The sequence below is a fragment of the Carcharhinus amblyrhynchos genome, chromosome 19 (genome assembly GCF_965287045.1).
Source record: "Carcharhinus amblyrhynchos chromosome 19, sCarAmb.v2.hapA, whole genome shotgun sequence".
Classification (NCBI taxonomy): domain Eukaryota; kingdom Metazoa; phylum Chordata; class Chondrichthyes; order Carcharhiniformes; family Carcharhinidae; genus Carcharhinus; species Carcharhinus amblyrhynchos.
In genome coordinates this window covers 14789045-14809695 of record NC_137342.1, presented here as the reverse complement: position 1 = coordinate 14809695, position 20651 = coordinate 14789045, and the positions used below count along the sequence as shown (strand labels likewise).

Sequence of the window (20651 nt, the reverse complement as noted above, 5' to 3'; positions counted from 1 at the left end):
CATTTGCTTTTTCTAATTACTCTACTCTAAATCAGTTCTCCCTCATTCTCGATCCTTTCACAAGTGGAAATGGTTTCTCATTATCTGCTCTGTCCAGGCCCCTTGTGATTTTGAATACCGCTATTAAATTTTTCAGCTGTCATTTCAAGGAAGACAGTCCTAACTCTCCAATCTATCGTTGTAACCGAAGCCCTCATCCCTGGAACAACTCTTGTGAATTTTTTCTGTACCCTTTGTTTTATATTGTCTTTCCATGTTCTTCCTATCAAAAAGAGTCACTTCTTAGCTCTCTGCAATTGCCCACTTTTCCGCCCATTCTACTAACTTGTCAATATCCTTTTGAAGTTCGACACTGTCTTCAAAATGCTTCCAAGTTTATTCACGTTGAAATTATGCTCTGTACTCCTGAGTTTGTGAGTATTTCATTTGGGAAAAACAAGGCACAGGTTGAGTTGTGAAGGAATTTTCTAAAAAGTACTTGTTAGTCATGGCTAAGACTTCTGAGATAGATTGTGAAAAGATTTGTGAATTGTTCTCAATTGCAAATCTGTCTCATATGTTTCCGAATGTGTCTGCAGTTATCAGTGGCACTTGTAAACTCACAAGTGCCAAATGTCATCCTGAATTTTGGGATCGCAACAAATTCTTCCTATTTTCTGCTGTCTTGTTCAATGTCCCTTCCTGAAATAAGAGATCTATTGGTCAGCGACCTCAGTGCTGCTTGTGTGGCCATGCTTTCATTTAAAACGGTTTCTCTATTTGCCTGCCCAAGTTGATGCAATGTAATTGTATGTGAAATGCATTGGAATACTTCTGAGAAAAGTGATAGGGCATCTTATTGAGCAAAAAGATTTCTCAATCGAAGAATTTTACAGTCTCAGTATTCAATATTGTACTGTTTATAATCAGAGCCACATGTTTGTCACATGAGTGAATGCTTTTTGACATTGAACCCTGTGTCATAAAAGTTAATCTAATATACAGTTGTGTTGTTGAAACAATTGATATGTGCGTAGCCAAAGTAGAAAGCAGATTGCTTGAAAAGTGCCCATTTATAATGATATGCGGAACGATAAATTATAGTCTTGTAGTGATTGCAAAGGGTAATGCACCATTAGATTTTTTATGTGGTCAGAAATAGACTCGCGGTTTCGGCTACATTGCATACAGGGATCAGAAGACAGAATAGTTCAGGGGTCTGTTGACATTATGTTAAACCATGAAAGGGCAGTTCATTATGTTATTTTATTACTCCTTACTCATGGCTGTAAGTGCATGTCAGAGTTGATTAAAGGTTTGCAGTGGATATGTGCTTAGTCCACCATTTCAATAAACCTTTATTAGATAACCTAGATGGTTCTAATTGAAGTCAGCAGGAACAAAGCTGTCAATCTAAATAAATATAATGTAAGCCCGAAGGTAAGGCAATAAGCACTATTTCAACACTGAGGATTTCTGTAGCTTCATAGCTTGTACCAACATGTCAAATCTTAATCCCCCCGCTGCCAACACACACGCACACGCACGCAACATGGATTTACATTAAAGTGAAAATAACACTGCCGCTATTAAGAATTATTTGTCATCACAATATCTTCAAAATTTTAAATTTTAATTGAACAAGAACACCACCAGTGGCATTGCTCAAGGGAGACGATCGTGAATGTTACTGCAGGACTCTAGTAAAGCTCTGGGAAATTAATTGAGCAGCTAAGAGTGTGAAAGGCTGTCTGCTGAGGTATGACTGCATTGGGTGGTTGCACATATATAGAGAGCAGAGAGGCCATGCAAGTGGAGAGATTATTTCAGACTGCAAAATCTGGTGCTTGTCATCCCACAGGTGAACTCTTGACGCTGTTTAGCAGTACATTGATTTTTGTCTACTGCATCCTTTACTTGTCTTCTTTGAATTCTTCCTTTTGCCCCTTTTCATTTTTGCTGCATCTCACATTAGAACCAGTCACACATGTGGCATCTACAATCTAGGTCAACATTGCCACCTGGAATATCAGATTGCAGAATCTTATACTCACATAAAAACATATATCAACAGATATTTTTTATATATTAAATTATTTTATGTAATGCAAATCATATATGAATGAAAGAACCACAGGTTCAAGTATACGATCTATTTTAACCAATAGTTTTTCTTTCAATTACAAACATTATTCTAAACGTTATATTACCTTCCAGTACCTCTAATATATCTTTCCTTACCGACGAAATAAGGAAGAGGGTTTTGAACAAAAATAATGGTGGCAATTCTTTGGGAAGTGAGCGCTAGCCGGGAAGCCCGATTACAAGTTGAATTGGGCGAGTGGGCCAAATGGGGAATCTCGCTGGGTGTCCAAACTATTGCCTGGCTCATTGTACCTGTCCCGATCAGGTCCTCGACCAGAGCGAACAAGAATCTGATCGTTTACCGATTTCAATACATTTGAATGTAATTACCAATCTCCAATCTCTCCTGGTCCTGGCAGACAGGAACCAAGCACAATGGGTGCCAAGCAAGAGTGGGCAAAAGTAAGTAAGTAAGGAGGGGGGAAGAGGTAAGTACTGCTCCAACTGTGCCCTTTGGCCCTTCTTCCACTGCCAGGCTACAGAGGGATTTGATTTGATTTATAATTGCCACATGTATTAGAATACAGTGAAAAGTGTTGCTTCTTGCGCGCTATAAAAAGCATACCATTCATAGGGAAGGAACTAAGAGAGTGCAGAATGTAGTGTTACAATCATAACTAGCGAAAGATCAACTTAATGCAAGATAGATCCATTCAAAAGTCTGATGGCAGCAGGGAAGAAGGTGCTCTTGAGTTGGTTGGTATGTGACTTCAGACTTTTGTATCTTTTTCCCGACAGAAGAGAGAATGTCCAGGATGCCTGGGCTGCTTTGCCGAGGCAGCAGGAAATCTAGACAGAGTCAATGGATGGGAGTTTGGTTTGTGTGATGGATTGGGCTACGTTTATGACCTTTTGTAGTCTGTTGTGGTCTTGGGAAAAGCAGGAGCCATACCAAGCTGTGATACAATCAGAATGCTTTTTATGGTGCATCTGTAAAAGTTGGTGAGAGTTGTAACTGACATGCCAAATTTCCTTAGAACCTGCAAGTTGAAGGTGCTTGGACTGAAGGGAAGGGGTTGACCTTGGGGCTCTGTCCTAGGTTGGGGTCTTATGACTGGACTTCTTCGTGCCCTGGGGAATGTGGAAATCACTTTTGTCATGGTAATTTCAGGCAACATTCTGGTTAAAATTTTTATTATTGCCTGTGTTCTGTAGAACCTTTGAAGTGGTCTGGTCACTTTAAAATTCATGCCCCAAACACCGGGAAACCTTAAATAATCACAGCAGCACTCCATTCTACAGTAGGTATTGCCTTTGGTTGATTTCAGAAGTCCCAGGTATTACCAGACTCTCTGATTGACAGGAGATGTCGGTTTCACTTGGCAGAAGATGTTGCTTTCTCTTATAAGCACTAGGTGTGCTGAAATCTTTTTTGAAGTACTCTGATAGTCAAGAGTTTTGAATTTCACAAGGGGCAATTGCTCCAATGAGTCCCAGTTGCTCTGAATGCTCTTTGAAGCAGTCTGATTGACAGGAACTTTGAATTTCACTCGAGGATCCTCCTTTCTATCTGGAATGAGACCCAGCTGGTCTAAAAGCTCTTAGAACTGCTTTGATTGGCAGTTCTATCGTAAATCAAAGAAGTGATTAGCTGATGCCTGTTTATACAAAGAACTGATGGTCCACTAGCTGTTAAAATCTTTTTTCTGATTGACAGCTCCAGGGCAGATTAAATAGTTCATTGTCTCCATTAAGCCTGAAGTGCTTCCTCTTTTGAGCTGCTGCAGTTTCTAACCACAGTATTTTTAAACAGGTTTTCTCTTTGATCTGAAGACCTTTATGGAGAGATCAAATGCACATTTTGACTACTTTTTTTATAGTTGGTCTTTTTCAATATTTTGTTGCATGTTGGAACAGTGTGTCAGTACTGGAAGTTGTTTTGAATCTCAGGAGAAACTAACGCAACTCAGAGCTTATTCTTAGCGGGGTCCTCAGTGACAACCTACGAGCAGTCACCAGCTATTTATCTGGATAGATGTTATGACCACGCCAGGGGAAATAGAGACCTCTGGATCCCTCAAGTGCCCTGGTTCCAGGTTCTCAGCCTGCAACCCTATCAGTGATGGGCTGGGGATGACACCCTATTATTCTGTTAAGACAGCCACATAAAAGTTTCAGTTGTTCTTGGATCAGTGGACTATGTGCTGAGCTGAAGCCATCATCAGTTTCCGAAACCCAACCAAACATTCAGAATGACTCCAGCTATGATAATAAAAGCTTCCAGCTACATTGCATGGAACTGACAGAACATAATGGTGTCCTATTTCCATTTCACACCAAAGTGCCTGCCAATCAATGGAACGGAGTAGATAGAAGTTTTTTCAGCTTTCAAAAGCAGACTTGTTTAACAGTCAAAGCGGTTAATCAATTTAAATCACAATAAAAGTCATGACAGGAGAGGTTGACAGTACTTATTTCTTTACGTTTTTGACTGCATTATTGCAAGCATGACACAATGCTGCTCAATGTGAGGTTCAACTTATCTTAGCAGGAAAGATCCCTATGATGATTCACAGCATAAAGATACCTCAATGTTACAATACATCTGACAGTGCTAGTTGAAGGTGTCGGAACATTTTGCACTCATCTTTTGGAGCATTCCCAATTTTTCAGCGGGCTTCCCCCAGAGGAAGTAAACTCTCCAAAAAGGTGAGATTCCAAAACCAGACAAAAATAGTAGGTGGAAGGAAATGTGTCCCGAAGTTGGGCGATTTTGTCATGGTGAAAAGAATGTAAACCATTTTTAAACAATTTATCAAATTTAAAATGTCGAGTACCAATACATATCCGCAATAGCCCACAATCACTGCACGGAAAATGACAGAAAAATCACAACTTTACCCATAATCTTCAGCTATTTCAGTGATGATGTCCTGGATATATCTGTGTCTCAGCTCACAGCACGCTTGTGTCCCACTGCAACCTGAACGTAATTCTATTTCAAAGGTCTATTTGTTTTTGAGCTGTCAGTTTTTTCTATTCTGACTGCCATCCTATCCTGGATTTTTAGTTTATGTATGTATCTTCTTGCTGGTTTTACATTCTACTTCTGTATATCTTTGTGCTTAATCTTACTTTCATATCAGTATTAACTTGCCTGTATGTATTGAACTAAAAAATCAGTGACAGAAAGAGACGGGCATATTAAGTGTCCCTCAGTAACAAGGGATCTATCCCCGATGGATTCTGACCCCCAAGCAACGTAATTAAACTTGTTTGAGCTAGGTTTTTGGTGGAGTGAAATCTCAATAATTTATCATTATGCAGCCTCCTCCTATCCCTCTTGCGCTAAGTGCATAATTTTTTTTTACTTAATTTATGGGATGTGGGCATTGCTGGCTGGGTCAGCATTTATTGCTCATCCCGAATTGCCTTGAGAAGTTAGTGGTGAGATGCCTTCTTGAACTGCTGCAGTCCTTGATGATGAAGTTAGCAATAAGTCGCCCAAAACATTAGTTTCATTATTGAGGGGATGTGAGCATCGCTGGCAGTGGCAGCATTTATTGCCCATAGCTAATTTCACTGGAATTGAGTTATTTGCCCGTAATTTAAGAATCAGACCAGGTAAGAATAGTCTACCTCCCAGAACCTAGGTTTTTACAACAATCGACAATCGTTTCATGGTCATTCTTCGGCTTTTAATTCCAAATTTTTATTGAATTTGAATTTCACCATTTGTCGTGTTGGGAAATGATCCATGTCCTCACAGCATTGCCCTGGGTCCCTCGATTACTACTCCACTGACGAGCATCACTACACCACTGCTTCCCCTAAATGTTATTCAGACTTGTTTGGCACAGCCATTTCCGAGAATTATACAAATCATTCAAAGTGAGTTGACTCTTCGTTGGGCTGTGTGATTGTTTTATGTCATAGAAGAATCATAAAATTCCTACTTGCAGAAGGGGGCCATTCGGTCCATCAAGCCTGCACTGATAACAACTCCAATTAGGTCCTATTCCCCCTGACCCCAAGTATTTACCCTGCTACTCCCCCTCACACTATGTAGTTAATCCACCTACCCTGCATATCATTGGACAGTGGGAGAAAACCAGAGCACTCAGAGGAAACTCACGCAGACATGGGGAGAATGTGCAAACACCACACAGTCACCTGAGATTGGAATTGAACATGGGTCTCTGGTGCTGTGAAGCAGCGGTGCTAACCACTGTGCTGCCCACAGAAGTCTGACAGATGTGCAAAGAGACAGATGTATCTGCAGCCCTTGGCGGATGGGTAGGTAGGACTGTCCTCAATACAACTGCTGTACATTGTGCATGATGTTCAGTCCCCTGGCAAGATGCAGCTGTGATTTTAAACAAGGGAAGATGAACAATATCAATTCCTCTTGCCCCTTGAGGCACCAGGGTATCATATGGCAGGACACCATCTAGTGGGCCAACTGGGAACTGGATAACCTGATCGCCAACAGATGAGAAAATGCCACTAACCTCCCTCTGGGGCTTTTGGAATTGAGATATCAACTGTTGAGTTATCAGATTGCCCCACGTATCAGCCATTCATTCTGCTATCGTATGGAAGTCAAAAATATTTGCATTTCACACAAAGATTGGGTAACATCTGTTAACATTTGGTTAATTAAGCTTGTTGTTAATCACAGCACACAAAGCAAAATCAACATTGCTAACCTGCCTCATTTTTAGTGCTTACGTTCCTACCAGCCAGTGACAAAAATGACAGCTTAAATGTGGGTTAACCAACATTTTGTTTTAAAAATACTTCTTTTCCTCCAGTTAGATATTGGGAAGACGGAAGCCGATTCCATTCCTTTCCCTGACAATAGTTGTGAGAATTAGACCAACCTGTTTGCAACTTGGTGTCATGTTTGATCTTGAGATGAGCTTCTGATCCCGTATTCATCTCGAAGATGCCGATTCCCAATCCGATAACTCTGCTCAGATTTCACCACTCTCTCAGTTCATCTGTTACTGGATTCTTTTTCTATGCTGTCCTGAGCTCAAGACTTCACTCCTTCAATGTATTTCTGGCTGGTTCTACCCTTTCTAAGTTTGACCTCAACCGCACCTTAGCCTTCAGCAAGTCCTATTCCACTATCACCCCTGTGCCCGCTAGCCTACTTTGGGTCAAGCAATATCTTCACTTTAAAATTCTCGTCCCTCCTTATCTCTGTAATCTCTTCAACCCTCTGAGAGATCTAATTCTGGCCTCTTGTGTTCCCAATCATCATTGCTGCATCCTTGATGGCCATGGCCTCAGCTGCCAATAGGCTGTAGACTCTAGAATTCTCAGCCTGTGTCTCCATCTCACTTGCTTTGTTTAAGACACTTCTTACCTCTCTAGTCAAGCCTTTAGTCATCTGACCTAACATCTTCTAATGTGGCTTGGTGTCATATTCTGCTTTATCATCCTCCTGTGAAGCGGCTTGGAACATAACATTACATGAAAGGCATTAGATAAATATAGGCTGTGGCTGTTTTAAAACGTTGTAAGCCATAAAACCTTGAAGTTCTGCATCAGATAACCAGATGAATGTAGTTTTTTTTCAAAATTGCTGCTGAGTTCTAAGAAGTACTTGCTTGAGTCACAGCAGAAGATGCGAGGAACTTAAAAATCTCACCTTCTATCTTGTTCTACCTCCGCTCACTGGGCTAGGAACATCTGCCACATGCCTGAGGTTATCCTTTGATCCTCAGCACCGCTGCTTCACAGCGCCAGAGACCCATGTCAATTCCAATCCCAGGTGACTGTCTGTGTGGTGTTTGCACGTTCTCCCCATGTCTGTGCAAGTTTCCTCTGAGTGCTCTGGTTTTCTCCCACTGTCCAGTGATATGCAGGGTAGGTGGATTGATACCGTAGTGTGAGGGGGAGTAGCAGGGTAAATACTTGGGGTCAGGGGGAATAGGGCCTAAATGGAATTGTTATCAGTGCAGGCTTGATGGACCGAATGGCCCCCTTTTGCAAGTAGGAATTTTATGATTCTTCTATGACATAAAACAATCACACAGCCCAACGAAGAGTCACTTTGAATGATTTGTATAATTCTCGGAAATGGCTGTACCAAACAAATCTGAATAACATTTAGGGGAAGCAGTGGTGTAGTCATGCTCGTCAATGGAGTAGTAATCTAGGGACCCAGGGCAATGCTGTGAGGACATGGATCATTTCCCAAAATGGCAAATGGTAAATTCAAATTCAATAAAAATTTGGAATTAAAAGTCAAAGAATGACCATGAAATGATTGTCGATTGTTGTAAAGATCCAGGTTCTGGGAGGGTGACTGTCCTTACCTGGTCTGATTCTACCATTTACACACTCCGAACTCTTAATAGGCCGCTATCTGCACCCTTCTCAGCCTTTATCACCACCATTTACATTCCCTTTTGTCATTTTGAATGACGTCTTTGTCCAGTACACCCCCCACCAATCCTAGCAGTATAAATCTCACTCTATTTCCTTTTGTCTTTAGCTCTAATGAAAGATCATCCAGACTCAACATTAGTTCTGTTCTCCCTTCACAGATGCTGTCAGACCTGCTGAGATTTTTCGGCATTCTGTTTTTATTCATGATGGTATTGTGATGGTTCTTGACTTTCACCTGAACAGGCAAAACAAGAAAGTTAAAAATTCACCAGATGATCAAGCTCACCATCTCAAGACATGCTACAACTGAGCACACCATTGACCCATCTCTCAAGAGGCTGTGGGCTCCTGTTGCTGTGAGCAAATGTAGACTTTCATCCACATTTCCCACCAGCTATTGAAAATATGCCCGGATGGTGCTTAACAGCGATGGACAGAATATTTCCTAATTGTAATCAGCTTTAAGAAGTTCCTCTTTTGGCCAGGAATGATCCCAAATATAAAATAAAACAACTAGTTATTGCTTCCGGTCGGATATAACATTTGAATATTTTCCTTATTTTGTTCAATGATTGGTAAGTATGGCAGTTTCATTTTTAGTAAAAAGTCTGACAACACCAGGTTTTAGTCCAACCGATTTATTTGATAGTAAACATTTTTCATTTTTTCATAGTTTCATTTTTGACAGGGATAAGAAAGGTTGGAGTTCTGTAGGACATGCTGAACCTGGAAAATGAGTTGAATCATTTGAAAGTTTATTGCGTATGTAGGAGTTTTATCAGGATGGCAAGTGTGGCATTTGCAGCTGCCCATGAGCTTACCACTTTGGCAAAGCTCTCGGTCCACAAGGGGAAGATTTATTGAGAATGTTGAATTGCGATTAGGGAGAAAATGTGCCAAGATTAAGATTTTCACAATGCATTAACTGTGAGATTATCAGGCTGTTTGGAATCCATTGATCCCTGTGGCTAAGATGTGCAATCAGTCCTGTGGAAAAGATATACTGATAACCCATGCTGAGAGTTGCATTGTCTAAAAGCAGTATGCAGCTGCTTACTTACAGGGGTGTGCTGAAGAGCACCTTCCTGACTTATTGACATTGTATTTGCCAAAAATAGCTTATAATTAAATATTGGTTTCCTTTTTATCCTTCAGTGGTCAGCATGTAAAATTACATTGTTACGTCATTTTAAAACCGTGTGATCATTAGTTAGTATGGGCGTCATGGTGGCACAGTGGCTAGCACTGCTGCCTCACAGCGCCAGATACCTGGGTTCGATTCCCAGCTTGGGTTACTGTCTGTGTGGAGATTGCATGTTCTCTCCGTGTCTGCATGTGTTTCCTCCGGGTGTTCTGGTTTTCTCTCGCACTCCATAGATTGATTGGCCATGCTAAATTGATCCTAGTGTCAGGGAATTGGCAGGATAAATATGTGGGGTTATGGGAATAGGGCCTGGGTGGGATTGTAGTCGGTGCAGATTTGATGGGCTAAATGGGATTCCATGAGTGTTACATGATGTGGTTAGCCTGGTATATGGTAATCTTCACACGGTCAAACAAAATAAAATGAAAGGTTACAAACAACGAGGAGGGTTTGGGAAGACGTTCTTTGTGCAAAGATTTGAATTGGGATTATTCCACAAGTGGCTACACCATTCAAATCAACTGAAAGAGGAATTAAATAAAAACAGGGGAGAAGTGGTATGACCTGTATAGACAAGATGGTATAACTTCCCACATTCTTTAAATCCACCAGAGATTAATTTCTCTTTTTAATATTTCTTTCTCACCCACTCTATCTCATGCTTCATTGCTTTCATTGCAGGATGTTTACTCTGTGGATTAGTAGCTCCAGTACTTTCTCAGCAATACATTGTGGATACGACTTGTTAACTGTAGCTGCACCAGCCTCCAGCTCTGTGTTTGGAGATGCAGCTATTTTGGTGTGAATGATTGCGGGTCTCCTCGGCATTAGCTTTGACAGTCGGTCTGCTTAGATTCAGATATTATATCTGTTTAAGATACTAAATCACGAAGATTTCCAATAATAAGTAGATATCCTTCTGTTTTGTGCAAAACACAGGGCGGCACGGTAGCACAGTGGTTAGCACTGCTGCCTCACAGCATCAGGGACCCGGGTTCAATTCGAAGCTAGGGTCACTGTCTGTGTGGAGTTTGCACATTCTCCCCGTCTCTGCTTGGGCTTCCTCCAGTTTCCTCCCACGTTCTGAAAGACGTGCTGGTTAGATTCATTGACCCGAACAAGTGGCAGACTGTAGTGACTTGGGGAATTTCATGGTAACTTCATTGCGGTGTTAATTTAAGTCTTACTTGTGACTGATAAATACATTTTAAATTTGACAATTACAGTCAGGATCCAAACTAGAAACAGAAAATAGAAACAGGAGTAGGCCGTGTGGTCCTATGAACCTGCCTCACCATTCATTATGATCATGGCTGATAGTCCAACAGTAACCTGTTCCCACGTTCCTCCCATATCCTTTGGTCCCTTTAGCCCCAAGAGCTATTTCTAACTCCTTGAAAACACACAATGTTTTCACCTCAACAGCTTCTCATGGTGGCAAATTCTACAGGCTCATCACTCATTGAGTGATGAAATGTCTCCTCGTTTCAATCCTAACCCCATATCCTTAGACTACGATTCCCAGTTATGGATTCCCCTGTCATCAGGAACATCCTTTCTACATCTATCCTGTCTGGTTGTGTGAGAATTTTATGAATTTCTATGGGATTTCACTTCACTCTTCTAAATGACAGCAGATATAATCCTAACTGACTCAATCTGTCTCCATACATCAGTCCCGCCATGCCAGGAATCAATCCAGTAAATCTTTGCTCCCTCCATAGCAAGGACATCCTTCTTCGGATAAGGACACCAAAACTGCACACAATATTTGTTTCACCAAGCCCTGTATGATTGCCACAAAACTCGAATTGTACTTGAATTCCCTTGCTATGAAGGCCAATGTACAATTTGCTTTCTTTACCACCTGCTATACCTGCATGCTTACCTTCAGTGACTGGTGAACAAGGACACCCAGGTCTCGTTGCACATTTCACTTTCTAAATCTATAGCTGTTCAGATAATGATCCTGATTTTACTACCAAAGTAGATAACCTCGTATTTCTCGATGTAATGCTGCATCTACCAAACATTTGCCCACTCACCCAACTTGCCCAAATCACACTGAAGCATCTCTGTATCCTCCTCACTACTTACCCTCCCACCTAGCTTTGTGTCATCTGCAAATCTGGAGAAATGACATTCCCTCATCTAAATCACTAATATACATTGTGAATAGCTGCAGTGATCCCTGTGGTACCCTATTAGTCACTGTCTGCCATTTGGAAAAAGACCTGCTTTTTCCTATTCTTTGTTTCCTGTCTGCCAACAAATTTTCTATCCATCTCAATATACTAGCCCCAATTCCACACACTTCAATTTTAGACGTTTATCTCTTATGTGGGATTTTGTCAAAAGCCTTCTGAGTGTCCAAATCAACTGCATCCATTGGCTCCCCCTCATCAACTCTACTAGTTACATCCGCGAAGAATTCTATTAGATTGTTAAGCATGATTTCCCTTTCTTAAATCCACGGTGACTGTGTCTGATCCTACCACCGTTTTCTAAGTGTTTTTCTATTAAAGCTTTTATAATGGATTCGAGCATTTACCCCACCACCGATGTCAGGCCCTCTGGTCTATAATTTCCTGTTTTCTCTTAACCTTCCATTTTAAATAGTGGGATTACATTAGATAACTTTCAATCTGCAGGGACTGTTCCAGAGTCGATAGAATCTTGGAAAATGACCACCAATGCGTCTGCAATTTCTAGGGCCACTTACTCTTGGATGTAGATTATCAGGCCCAGGGGATCGATTAGCCTTCAATCCCGTCACATTTCCCAACACTGTTTTCCTACCAATACTGATTCCCTTCAGTTCCTCACTCTCACTAAACTCTGTGTTCTCCAACATTTCTGATACCTAATTTGTGGCTTCATTTGTGAACACAGAACCAAAGTATGTGTTTAGTTGGTCAACCATGTCTTTGTTCCCCATTATACATTTCCTTGTTTTTGACTGGAAGGGACCTAAATTTGTCTTCACCAATCTTTTTCTCTTCATATACCCACAGAAGCCTTTAAAGTCAGTTTTTATGTTCCTTGCAAGCTTACTCTCATACTCTATTTTCTCCTTCTTAATCAATCCTTTTGTCCTCCTTTGCTGAATTCTAAACTACTCCATATGTATACTATAGTCCCTATATATACCCTCTATATATCCCTAAATATACTACTCCCTATATATAATACTATAGGTTTGCTGTTTATGTTCTGGCCAATTTGTATGCCTCTTCCTTGGGTCTAATGCTATCTCTAATTTCTCTGCAGTCTTTCCTGTTTTGTCTTTGTGCCAGACAGAAATGAACAATTGTTACAGTTCACCCATGTGGTCACCTATCCACCATTATCCCTTTAACCAACATTCCCCAATCCATCACAGTCTCATACCAGATAAGGTGTGGGATCAGATGCAGATGCAGTGGGATCCTTTCAAAGTGCTGCACTCCAATAGCTACGTTTCTGAAAACTATTTTAACTGTGTGTACTTGTGTTAGCTTTTCCTTACTTGAAAATAATTAGTTAAACGTCATTGCTTTTTTTTGCTTGTGTTGCGGAGATATATTGTTATTTATGTTCCATTATATCCTTTAAAACAATACGGTAGTTCGGAATATATTTGGAACTGCTCTCCTGTTCATTCAGTCGCAGAGAGTTGCCAGAAGTTAGAGTGGCAAGAACCGTAGAGCGCCTTAATTTTTAAGATTTTGCGCTGCAGACAAACTCTGTAAATTGTCTGATGATACTTATTGCCAGGAAGAATTTTGCCTTTTGTTTTGCATTTTGTTGAAGTTGTTCTACTTTTCTTTCCTGGATGAAGGATGAATATAAATATTTCTGTGGCACAAAGGGTTTTAAATAGGGTGGATACTGGGAACTCTGAACTAAAAACAGAAAATGCTGGTTGAACTTAGTAGGTCTGGTAGCATCAGTGGAGAGAAAAACCATTAACATTTTGTGTCCATATGACTCTTCGTCACAGTTGAAGCGAAACAGAAATATGATGGGTTTCATACCGTGTAAGAGGGGCTGGGGCAAAATAGAAGGTCAGGATAGGTGAGAACTGAAGAGAGATTTGACAATGACATCATAGACACAAGACACAGGAGTGTTAATGACTTAAGATGGTGAAGATGGTGGCATAGCAGAATATGTTAAAAGAAGAACAAGTGTCGGTGCTTTGTGAAAGCAAAACTTAAGAACATGCTGCAGCTGGCCCTGTTGGGGGCAAGGGGTGGGGGGTTGGGGACGACTTTGGTGGTTGAGATCAAAATGGAGGACAGAGTTCATGGTCTGTTGTTGTTGAACTCGATATTGAGTCCAAAACTCCGAATTGGAAGATGAGGTGCTCTGCCTCCAGTGTTGAGATTCACTGTAACATTGCAGTAGGCTAAGTGTGGAAGCAGAGCATGGGAGCAAGATAGTGAATTGAACTGGCGTGAATAGGAAGGTCGGGGTCTTGCTTGTAGACTAGGTGGCAGTGTTCCACGTGAGGGCACTGAGTCTGCGTTTAGTCTCCCCAGTGTAGAGGATATCTATTGTGGATGGTGGGATGGAGTTTTAACTGTAATAACCTGGGCGGGTGGGCAATAAAAATGCCCTGGTTTACCTCTTTGCTAAATTTATCCTTTATGGGATGTGGACTTCACTGGCTAGGCCAGCATTTGTTGCCCATCATTAAGTGCCCTTGATGATGGTGGTTAACAGCCTTCTTGAACCGCTGAGGTCCACATGATGTAGGCAAACCTATGGTGCTGTTAGAAAGCCACCCAGGTTGTTTCCAATTTTAATTGAAGTTATTTACTTACACCAGTTGAGATCTAATTACTCCACTGGGGCCAGCAAGCAATTTGGTTTGAGGGGAAGTCCTGATGGAGACATGTGAAGAGGGTCCAGTTTGTGAAGTCAAAAGGAACAAGTCAATCTCTCGGCCCAGATGTTCCTTCGTTACAGCAAGACCCCCTCCTGCCCTCACATTTATCTGTCTGCTGTGGAGAGCAAATCCTCCCCTCCACCCCACCCCACCCCACCCTCTGCCCATTGTCCGTGCTTCAATTTCCTGGGATCCAGCTGATGCTTCTATCCTTCTGCCTGTCTAAACCATGTAAGGAAAAATTGACCAACTATGGATGAATTGGATTGGTTTCAAATTGACATGGGTGAGCAGAAAGCCAACATAAAGCATTGATTCCCAGCCAATTAAAAAGCACACTCCATAATTGCGCGTTTAAAGTTGTTTCGGATGTTGTTATGAAGGTTTTCTTTCCTAAAGCTACCATTCCCCTCAAATAGTCAGACAAAGTCACAGAGTGGTTCAAGATGATTTAGTAAAGAAGACTATAGCTATAGGACTCGCAATGAAATGATTCAGACCATTCAGAGTGAAAAATTTAGAAATACACAGGCAATTAAAGCCTCAGTTTTGATGACAAGTAATTAGCATATACCAATAGATGTAGAGGAGTTATCTCTAGCCAATCATAGTTAAGGTCACATTATGCATGTATAAGGGTATAATGCCCAATTAAAACTTGTGCATGTTAGAAAGTGTACATATTACAGGGAAGGAGGTGCTGGAGGTCTTAAAGTTCATCAAGGTAGAAAAATCCCTGGGATCTGATGAAGTGTATCCCAGGACGTTGTCGGAGGCTAGGGAGGAAATTGCGGGTCCCTTAGAGATATTTGAATCATCAATAGTCACGGTAGAAGTACCTGAAGATTGGAGAGTGGCAAATGTTGTGCCTTTGTTTAAAAAGGGCTGCAGGGAAAAGCCTGGGAACTACAGGCCAATGAACCTCACATCTGAGGTGGGTAAATCATTGGAAGGTATTTTGAGAGACAGGATTTACAGGCATTTAGAGACGCAAGGACTGATTAGGGACAGTCAGCATAGCTTTGTGAGTGGAAAATCATGCCTCACAAATTTGATTTGAGTTTTCTGAAGGGGTAATCAAAAAGGTAGACGAGGGCAGTGCAGGTGATGTTGTCAACTTGGACGTTAGCAAGGCCTTTAAGGTACCGCATAATATGTTGCATAAGGTTAAATCTTACGGGATCCAGGGTAAGGTATCTAAATGGATACAAAATTGGCTTCTTCACAGAAGCCAGAGGATGGTTATAGAGGGTTATTTTTCAAACTGGAGGCCTGTGACCAGCAGTGTGTCTCAGGGATCAGTCCTGGGTCCACTGTTATTTGTCATTTATATTAATAATTTGAATGAGAATATAGGAAGCATGAGTAGTAAGTTTGCTGATGACACCAAGATTGGTGTTATAGTGGACAGTGAAGAAAATTATCTCCAATTACAATGTGATCTTAATAATGGGGTCAGTGGGCTGACGAATGGCGGATGGAGTTTAATTTAGATAAATGCGAGGTGATGCATTTTGGTAGATTGAACCAGGGCTCAGTTAATGGTAGGGCATTGGGAAGAGTTACAGAACAAAGAAATCTAGGAGTACATATTCATAATTCCTTAAAAGTGGAGTCACAGGTGGATAGAATGGTGAAGAAGGCATTCGGCATGCTTGGTTTCATCGGTCAGAACACTGAATACAGGAGTTGGAATGTCTTGCTGAAGTTGTACAAGACATTGGTAAGGCCACACTTGGAATACTGTGAGCAGTTCTGGTCACCCTATTATAGAAAGAATATTATTAAACTAGAAAGAGTGCAGAAAAGATTTACTAGGATGCTACCAGGACATGATGGATTAAGTTATAAGGAGAGTCTGGATAGACTGGGACCTTTTTCCTCTGGAGCATAGGAGGCTGAGGGGTGATCTTATAGAAGGGGTAAAATAATGAGGGGCACAGATCAGCTAGATAATCAATGGGCCCGATTTTACCATTTTCATTCTAAGTGCCGATTCTGGGCATAGTACAAATCTGACTTAGAAATCTGCTTTCAGTCGCCCATACGCTGTTAACCATCTCCAGCCTGATTCACGCTGTGGGCGGGGCTTAGCGCTGCCAGAACGACCAGAGCTCAGACTTTTATTCAGCAAATCCATAAAAGTGCAGTTCCGGATTGGTAAACGCAGTGGCAAAGGGGGAAATGCTGATAGAGTTGGACGGGCAGTTCATTAATTCAACTTAAATGTATGCAAATACATTTAAATGATCACGCCCGATTTGGACATAGAACGGACCCCTGCCATTCGTGGGCCTCAGTAAAATGGTGATCTGTGTGGACTTGGGTGTAGATCGCGGTAAAGGCCTCCCACCCGACTTTTAACATGATTTTGCTCCCAAAAACAGGCGCAAATTGTTGATAAAATCGGGCCCAATACCTTTTCCCAAAGGTAGGGGAATCTAAAACTCGAGGGCATGGGTTTAAGACGAGAGGGGAGAGATACAAAAGGGTCCAGAGGGACAATTTTTTCACACAGAGGGTGGTGAGTGTCTGGAACAAACTGCCAGAGGTAGTAGCAGAGGCGGGTACAATTTTGTCTTTTAAAAAGCATTTAGATAGTTACATGGGTACAATGGGTATAGAGGGATATGGGCCAAATGCGGGCAATTGGGATTAGCTTGTGGATTTAAAAAAAAAAGGGCGGCATGGACAAGTTGGGCAAAAGGGCCTGTTTCCATACTGTAAACCTCTATGACTCTGTTATATCATCAAGAAATGATAGCAGTATCTCTGACCAATGGTATCTTAACCTTGCTTTCCACTGTTCCTTGTCGTAATGGACAGACATGAACTGCAGCTGCACATCCATCAATTAGATGGTCCTTATCTGGGCTTACTTTAATCAAAACTTGTCATTTGCACGTAGCTTTTCCTGTATGACCGAGGTACAGCTTGCAGCTTATGTGACTTTTAAAGGTATGTGATTATTAACCCTTTCAGGAGTTTCCCTAAAATGACAGTAGAGCAGGTGGTATAAGGTCTTTCTTTATCTGAGGACATTGGCTAGAACAGAAACCCATAAATAAGCAGACAATTTCTATTAGAAACTTTAATTGCATAAATAAGCAATCCCTTTATAAAGTGCAGATTACATTTAGTTATAATAATCAGTTTAGGTAACACTCCATTTGATTGTTATTTCGGCTCAATCATTAAATAGACACACAAGTTTCAATGCAACAATATGCTGCCTAATGAAGAGAGGGCAACAACTGAATTTACAGGTTTTATGTGTAGAAAACCCCCCAACATAATGGTGAAAATAGGAAACATCATGATTAATAATCAGAGATGGCTAAAGCTGTCACAACACAAAGAATATCTCAAGCTCTTCCCTGCTGTGTAGTTACTTCCAAAGGTGAAAGGCTGGCTGTCAAAGTGTTAGAATTTCCCCAGTTCACATCATTGTTTTGGTCTTATTGTATCTATAATGTCTGTGAGATCATTATAAATTTGAATGTGTTCCAGGCTTGAGAGCATGTTGACTTCATCAAGTGACAGTTCAGTTAATAATGTTTTGTCATCTCACACCAGACGTTCTCGGGCATGAATTGCTTGGACACTCAGAACTGTAAATGTGTACATTCCATACTACGTTTTGGATACTGCTCCCAAAGCATTAATATCGATATATAGTACATCCAGTAGGATTACGTGCCCGGCAACATACTATCACAATGTCACCAGAACAGATGCTTTCAATTGTTTTGCTGCAAGGGAACTGTCTTGAAAGCTGGTATCATCCCTTAGTATGGTGATTGTGCAAAGTCTGTACTGCCTGTGGGTAGAAACAACACTTTCTTTAACAGGCTGAACTGTTGAGGCTGGAAAATGAACAGTATCCACCCTCTCCCCTTCTCCATTCTGACTAACGAAGATGTAGTGAAGTTGTTCGAGCATTTCTCCTGGTTCTGTGATCGAACTGTAAGTTGTGAACCTCATGACAACGCAGACAATTTTGCAGATTTGATAATGACTACTACATAGCACTTAACTGGCCTAGGTATCAACATCAAGATTACAATAGAACACCCCTGAGTTTTTTGCTCCTGATTTGAATGATCTTGTATGTTAATGCACTGGTTCAGACAACCCTCTGAAAGATCATAATTTTAGCACAAATGTGATTATCGAAGTCATATAAAGGATGCAACAAAATTTTGCTGTAGCAATGTCATGTGCTCCTTTATTGTCATGAGCGTTCCATCATGGGTTTTCTTAAATGCAGTTATTATTCTGTACTTTACAGCAACTAAAATGTCTGGATGTCATAGAATGTCATAGAATAATATAGCATCATACAATCCCTACAGTGCAGAAGGAGATAATTTGGTCCATTGAGCCTGTACTGACAATAATCCCATCCAGGACCCACTGCTATCATGCCAAGTATTTACCATACTAATTTCCTTGACTCTAAGGGACAATTTAGCATGGCCAACTCACCTAACCCACGTACCTTTGGATTGTGGGAGGAAACCGGAGCACCCAGAGGAGATCCACGCAGATACAGAGAACATGCAAACTCCCCACAACTAACCAAGGCTGGAATTGAACCCGGGTTCCTGGGGCTGTGACGCAGCGGTGCTAACCACTATGCCACCATGCTGATTGTTTTTTAAAAAGAACTGATCCACTTGTAGCACACCATGTGATGAGGCATATTGTATCCAGTGTGTTTGCAAGCATCACTGACCTATCGAAATTTAAGAATCTGAGTTTTGGTTATTCAACCATTATTGTTTGCTATTAGGTTAAAGGGAATATGGACTGGGAGATCTGAAACCATTTTGGACAGAAAACTCCCCTGGATTAGGATCAGGTCACCATTCCCTGCAACGTTCTAGCTGTGTAGGTGCAGTAGATAAGGAGTTCCTTGATGTATTTCAAATCAGTAACGGCTCACGTTCAATTGGAGGATGAGTAAAGCAGTTGGAAAAGTTACATTTGTCTCCAAGGCAACTCACTTCCATTCTCATTGCTTCTGAGACATTGCAATGAATTGAAAATTTTGTGTCATTGTAACATAAATGATTTCATAAATTGATCAGGTCATTATAGCCTATTTCAGCCACAATGAGGAAAGGTTTTGGCAAGTAAGATTGGGTTCATAAAGCCAATTACTATAAATAGTTATCTTTAAAGCAGAATGGCCCTGCAGTTACTTATGCGATATATCCTGGGATGTGGCAGAAATGTCATGGTTCACATTGACTTTAAGCATGCAGCATCCAAATAGGAGCAAACTAAATACCGCCCCCTAGCAAATGGTGAGCAAACTCCGCTATCGTAGTTCCATGTTGACAGACTACCCACTTCTTAATGCAGAACTTGATACACGCCTAGGAAGAGCAACTGTCACTCATGAAACATACATGGACTGATGTTAAGCTGACCCTTCAGGCTAAGGGCTTGGTTAATGAGTTGTGTGGTGGGAATGGAGCATGGGGGTGAGGGGGTAGGATGGGGACAGGGGAAGAGTGTTCGGAGGGGGAATGCCTTAGAGGATGGAGCTGGTGGTGTTAGTGGTGAGGCCCTAGAGGTGAAGCCAGGGTATGAAGAGGAGCAGTCACATTTGGAGGAGGTTAGTGGGATGCAGTGGAGTGGCAGGGTCAGGGTGACAAGGATAGTGAAGGAAAGGACAACAGTGTTAGAAACAGGCTTCTTGCCTCATCTTCCTGCTCAAAGAGAGATGACTGTAAACACAATCATGTACGAATGGGAGAAACGAGGATTGGCCCAGTAATGCTGTATTGCTGGCAGTGCTCTTATTGAGTAATCAGCAAGAGGCAATGCTGAAGGTGTCCTCTTTCATCCGGGGATGTGGTTGTTCAAATCTTCCAGCATTTCCGGTCTGAGCTATGGCCACAAGGACTCTGGAAGGCGAAGCCTGCACCGAGTGAATGGCAGTCCAGATACCATTTCAATATGGCGCCAGGATCTTTGACTCCATGAGGTAGTGGCACGGCAGATGGCTCCCTGTCCACCCTGCCACGAGATTTCCCGTGCTCTTCACAGATGCATGATTAATGAGCTGACCGGTGCCCACGATTGTGTGTTTTCAGGTGTCCTGCTGCCCAGCAGGAATCACACTGACTCTCCCCCCCCAACCCCCCTCCCACCACT

General features: G+C 41.6%; 1 protein-coding gene across 1 annotated transcript in view; it reads left to right on the top strand.

The window, feature by feature from the left end:
• LOC145355321 (copine-8) overlaps nt 1-20651 on the top strand; it is a 343466-nt gene that overhangs the window by 175279 nt on the left and 147536 nt on the right. The window lies entirely within an intron of this gene.